Raw genomic sequence first — 6,000 nt, forward strand, 5'->3', positions numbered from 1 at the left:
AGTGGTAGTGTTGAAGTCTGTATAGTAGTGAGTGGTAGTGTTGAAGTCTGTATAGTGGTAGTGTTGAAGTCTGTATAGTAGTGAGTAGTAGTGTTGAAGTCTGTATAGTAGTGAGTGGTAGTGTTGAAGTCTGTATAGTAGTGAGTGGTAGTGTTGAAGTCTGTATAGTAGTGAGTGGTAGTGTGGAAGTCTGTATAGTAGTGAGTGGTAGTGTTGAAGTCTGTAGAGTAGTGAATGGTAGTGTTGAAGTCTGTAGAGTAGTGAGTAGTAGTGTTGAAGTCTGTATAGTAGTGAGTGGTAGTGTTGAAGTCTGTATAGTAGTGAGTGGTAGTGTTGAAGTCTGTATAGTGGTAGTGTTGAAGTCTGTATAGTAGTGAGTAGTAGTGTTGAAGTCTGTATAGTAGTGAGTGGTAGTGTTGAAGTCTGTATAGTAGTGAGTGGTAGTGTTGAAGTCTGTATAGTAGTGAGTGGTAGTGTGGAAGTCTGTATAGTAGTGAGTGGTAGTGTTGAAGTCTGTATAGTAGTGAGTGGTAGTGTTGAAGTCTGTATAGTAGTGAGTGGTAGTGTTGAAGTCTGTATAGTAGTGAGTGGTAGTGTTGAAGTCTGTATAGTATTGAGTGGTAGTGTTGAAGTCTGTATAGTAGTGAGTGGTAGTGTTGAAGTCTGTATAGTAGTGAGTGGTAGTGTGGAAGTCTGTAGAGTAGTGCGTGGTAGTGTTGAAGTATGTATAGTAGTGAGTGGTAGTGTTGAAGTCTGTATAGTAGTGAGTGGTAGTGTTGAAGTCTGTATAGTAGTGAGTGGTAGTGTTGAAGTCTGTATAGTAGTGAGTGGTAGTGTTGAAGTCTGTATAGTAGTGAGTGGTAGTGTTGAAGTCTGTATAGTAGTGAGTGGTAGTGTTGAAGTCTGTATAGTAGTGAGTGGTAGTGTTTAAGTCTGTAGAGTAGTGAGTGGTAGTGTTGAAGTATGTATAGTAGTGAGTGGTAGTGTTGAAGTCTGTATAGTAGTGAGTAGTAGTGTTGAAGTCTGTAGAGTAGTGAGTAGTAGTGTTGAAGTCTGTATAGTAGTGAGTGGTAGTGTTGAAGTCTGTATAGTAGTGAGTGGTAGTGTTGAAGTCTGTATAGTAGTGAGTGGTAGTGTTGAAGTCTGTATAGTGGTAGTGTTGAAGTCTGTATAGTAGTGAGTAGTAGAGTTGAAGTATGTATAGTAGTGAGTGGTAGTGTTGAAGTCTGTATAGTAGTGAGTGGTAGTGTTGAAGTCTGTATAGTAGTGAGTGGTAGTGTTGAAGTCTGTATAGTAGTGAGTGGTAGTGTGGAAGTCTGTATAGTAGTGAGTGGTAGTGTTGAAGTCTGTATAGTAGTGAGTGGTAGTGTTGAAGTCTGTATAGTAGTGAGTGGTAGTGTTGAAATCTGTATAGTGGTAGTGTTGAAGTCTGTATAGTAGTGAGTAGTAGTGTTGAAGTATGTATAGTAGTGAGTGGTAGTGTTGAAGTCTGTATAGTAGTGAGTGGTAGTGTTGAAGTCTGTATAGTAGTGAGTTGTAGTGTTGAAGTCTGTATAGTAGTGAGTGGTAGTGTGGAAGTCTGTATAGTAGTGAGTGGTAGTGTTGAAGTCTGTATAGTAGTGAGTGGTAGTGTTGAAGTCTGTATAGTAGTGAGTGGTAGTGTTGAAGTCTGTATAGTAGTGAGTGGTAGTGTGGAAGTCTGTATAGTAGTGAGTGGTAGTGTTGAAGTCTGTATAGTAGTGAGTGGTAGTGTTGAAGTCTGTATAGTAGTGAGTGGTAGTGTTGAAGTCTGTATAGTAGTGAGTGGTAGTGTGGAAGTCTGTAGAGTAGTGAGTGGTAGTGTTGAAGTATGTATAGTAGTGAGTGGTAGTGTTGAAGTCTGTATAGTAGTGAGTGGTAGTGTTGAAGTCTGTATAGTAGTGAGTGGTAGTGTTGAAGTCTGTATAGTAGTGAGTGGTAGTGTGGAAGTCTGTAGAGTAGTGAGTGGTAGTGTTGAAGTCTGTATAGTAGTGAGTGGTAGTGTTGAAGTCTGTATAGTAGTGAGTGGTAGTGTTGAAGCCTGTATAGTAGTGAGTGGTAGTGTTGAAGTATGTATAGTAGTGAGTGGTAGTGTTGAAGTCTGTAAAGTAGTGAGTGGTAGTGCTGAAGTATGTATAGTAGTGAGTGGTAGTGTTGAAGTCTGTATAGTAGTGAGTGGTAGTGTTGAAGTCTGTAAAGTAGTGAGTGGTAGTGTTGAAGTCTATATAGTAGGGAGTGGTGCCCAGAGGCTTTGGGATATGACTCGTGCAATGTTCCCCCGTTACGTAACAGTAGGCCAGCACTTCACGGGGGCCCCAGTCGGACCCAGGAACAGAGTGGCCATGTCTGTGTGGCGTTGATGGATATCTTGATGGATGGCTTAAGTGGCGCGGCTGTCAATTGATTTATTCTGTGTTAGATGCAGGCCAGTGTATAAGTGCCCGCTAGGACATATCCTCCCCCTGGGTGGCGTTGTGTACTGTACGTTGTGAAAAGGTAAAGAGGGGGATGGGGCTGAACGAGCAGAGCAGATGTGCAAAATGCTTATTATGGGAAGAACTGAGGGATGTTTCTTTGAACTTTTTTTTTTTTTTTAACTCTGCAACCAAGTAAATATGGCGTGTGTGTGTGTGGGCTTGTGTATGTGGGGGTAAACAGGTGGTGAAATGATAACTCTCCTACATATCCTCTGAACAGCAGAGAAGTGAGAGGAGGGCTCTTTCAAAGCACACCTGCTCTGCCTTTGTTCCCCTTAACAATTTACTGTCAGAGGTTGTAAAAGCCAAATAAAACAACATTTCTCAGAACAATGAGCCCACAGAAAACAACACTAGACTATCGAGGACCGTGATCAGAAACCAGTGCCCCGGTAACATCATCAAATGCCACTTGTCAGGCATAAGTAATCAATCATCATCAAATGACACTTGTCAGGCATAAGTAATAAGTCATCATCTATTATTCTGCAATGTGGAAAGTGGTGAAAGTGGGGAGGGACCCTTGGATGAGTAGGTGTTCTAGAACTTTTGACCGGTAGTGTATGTTGTGAAATTGTTAGATATTACTTGTTAGATATTACTGCACTGTCGGAGCTAGAAGCACAAGCATTTCGCTACACCCGCAATAACATCTGCTAAACACGTGTATGTGACCAATAAAATTTGATTTGATTTGATCAAATGACACTCGTCAGGCATAAGTAATCAATCATCATCAAATGACACTCGTCAGGCATAAGTAATCAATCATTATTAAATCTAATCTGCAGTCTTCCAATCATAGAATTATATTTATATGCTTACAATAACATGAACCCATTATGTAACGCAAACAGAAGAACGACATTCATCTATGTTACATAGTAGCTCCATTTGACATAATGATATAATTGCAGGGGGCTGTTAGGCCATAAGTCGTTAAGTCATAATATGAATGGGATCATTATCGTGAAGAAGATTGTTATCGATGATAGATAACAGCATTAACATCCTGCACTTCCATTTGACTCCCTCTGTTGCAGCACCAAACGTAATATAGCCTACTAAACTTTTCTTCAAGGCAATTAACATATGCCAAATATTTCAGGTGGACAATCGGTATTTCAATCTGTATTCAAACAAACACATCAAACTTTGACAGTGGCCGTGCGACCGTTAATAAAACTCTCTAAACTTTTTTGTCACCCCCACACAAATAGCATTAGACACACATAATCCCAAGTGCCCCATTATGTCATTACACCATCCCCTTTAAAAATCTGTTTAGTGGTGTTTTTTCCATCACTGGTCAAATTTTTTTTTATGAGGCCCTTTTCATTGCAGAAGCTGTTAGCGCTGCCTGCCTGCATGCCACTCCTGTCTGCTAGTTGATGCCTGGGCTGGCTTCAAAGAGCTCCTGTCTCCTGATGATAATGAATGCAGCATGTCTGCCTCTCTGTGCCATGGCCCACTGTCAATCTGTTCCCACAGTCTCACGTTTACACACTGCTACTGTAAACTCACTGAGCTCTGAGCTCAGCCCTCACAGTCTTCTTTCACTGTATAGCTGCTATCGGGTTTTCCTCAGTTACCTTCTGAGTTGTGTTAATTGTGTTTTGAATTTCTTTTGTTGTCTATTTTCCTGTAAAGTGTATGAGGATGTTCAATCCTTTAATTATATAAATGTTTTGATACTCTTTGAATATAGTTTGATTTGTTCACTTCCTTGTTTGCGAGAGGGCTGTTAATGGTCAGTCACTGAATGTTCTCACTTCAACGTCCATCATGGCATGACCTTATAGCAGCCCTATGCCCCAAAGGGAGTCAAAAGGACACAGTAAATATGGTAAGTCAGAATTGTGACCTATTTCTACCCGATTCAAATTACAATCTGTATGATGACTCAACAGTTATGACCAGTCAAGGCAGAGAGTAGGCTAATGCAGGCGTATTAGCTAGAGTTGAATAAAGAATTAAACACATAGATAGATGGATAGATAAATGAATAGCGTAAGTAAACCGAGTCATCAAAACAAAAAAGGAGCCCTTTCAAAAGTGACCACTGTGTTATTGCCGGGTCGAAGGGATCCATTCTATTCATCCAACTGAAAAGGCATTATTAATGCGTCCTGCCCACCCCTACCTGCTAGCTCTCTGTCCACTCTGTTTGGTCTCCACATAAAAGAGGGTTGCTTGGTGAACAAAGCAAAGGTTTGACAGGGCTTTGGCCACCTGTGGTCGACCAAACCGTTCAATCAGCAAGGGGTTGAGTGAGGCTGTAGTCATGTGAAATGGTCTAGACCATTCCTACTGTATGGGGGTGATCAGGTGTAATGAATTGGGTTATTAGAAAGAACCGTACCTTATTAGAGGCTAGTGATGATACCGTTTAATTAGAGAACTGTTATGAATGCAGTATGAAAATATGATTCAAATATGATGTGTGATGTTTAGATATTGGCGTTGATGTTCAGATATTGGCGTTGATGTTCAGATATTGGCGTTGATGTTCAGATATTGGCGTTGATGTTCAGATATTGGCGTGGTTATAGGACTTTAGGCTTGTGGCATACAAACAAACTTCTCTACCTGCGTCACTTGTCACACACACAGTATATTCTTAGTGCCACATAATACTGTCAAAAAAGTTCCCCTGTTGCTTAGATACAGTAAAGATGAACACACATTGCTTCAATTTCACCATCTCAAGATTATGAGGGGTGAGTTGGTGACATAGGAATTTGAGACAACAGAGATACCTAAGAAATGTCTCAAAATCTGTCTCAGTGGGAAAAACAAGACCATAAAAGATATTTAAATCTACATCAAAACACAAATAGGTGCCAAAGATGGACGATAACTTCTCTGACTCCTGTGTTGCCATGGGAACATGACTCATCAAAACAACTCCCACGGATTACCTGTAGCAGCTGGAGGCGACTCACGAAAGCTATTTCACGCTGCTTTGTTTGCCAGCACACTGTTAGGCAGTACTAAGCTTCGATTTTCAATAACATTTCACACCAGATGTCTCATAAAACACAGAAGAGACACTCACAACAAAACTACCGTGTGGAGTGAAGGTAATATGGCTGTTAAGACTATGATTCAGTGGGCTTAGGTACTGTCCAGTTCTATGGCAGTTTAGGCTAGTTAGGGGAGTTAGGGGTAAAATAATGATACGAAGTACGAGAAGCAACAGAGTCAAAGGAGGGTGAAACATGTAATGAATATGACAGGATTTCTCACTCCACATATCAGAGAGACAATGCTGTTATACAAAACATCTATCTGAACATTCCAAATGGTTGTACGCTGTTGAATATGGCCCAGATCAAAGTAAAATTCTGGGGTGGAGTTCCCCTTTAAATATAGAATGCAATGGATTGTTTTTTTTCAAATCTTTGTTATGCCATTTGCCTCTTTCCAGGTAGCTATTAAAAATGACAACCTGTTGTCTTGTTCACAGTCAACTGACAAATAAACGAAAGGTTAAATAAAGTAT

The sequence above is a fragment of the Coregonus clupeaformis genome, chromosome 8 (assembly GCF_020615455.1).
Source record: "Coregonus clupeaformis isolate EN_2021a chromosome 8, ASM2061545v1, whole genome shotgun sequence".
NCBI lineage: Eukaryota > Metazoa > Chordata > Actinopteri > Salmoniformes > Salmonidae > Coregonus > Coregonus clupeaformis.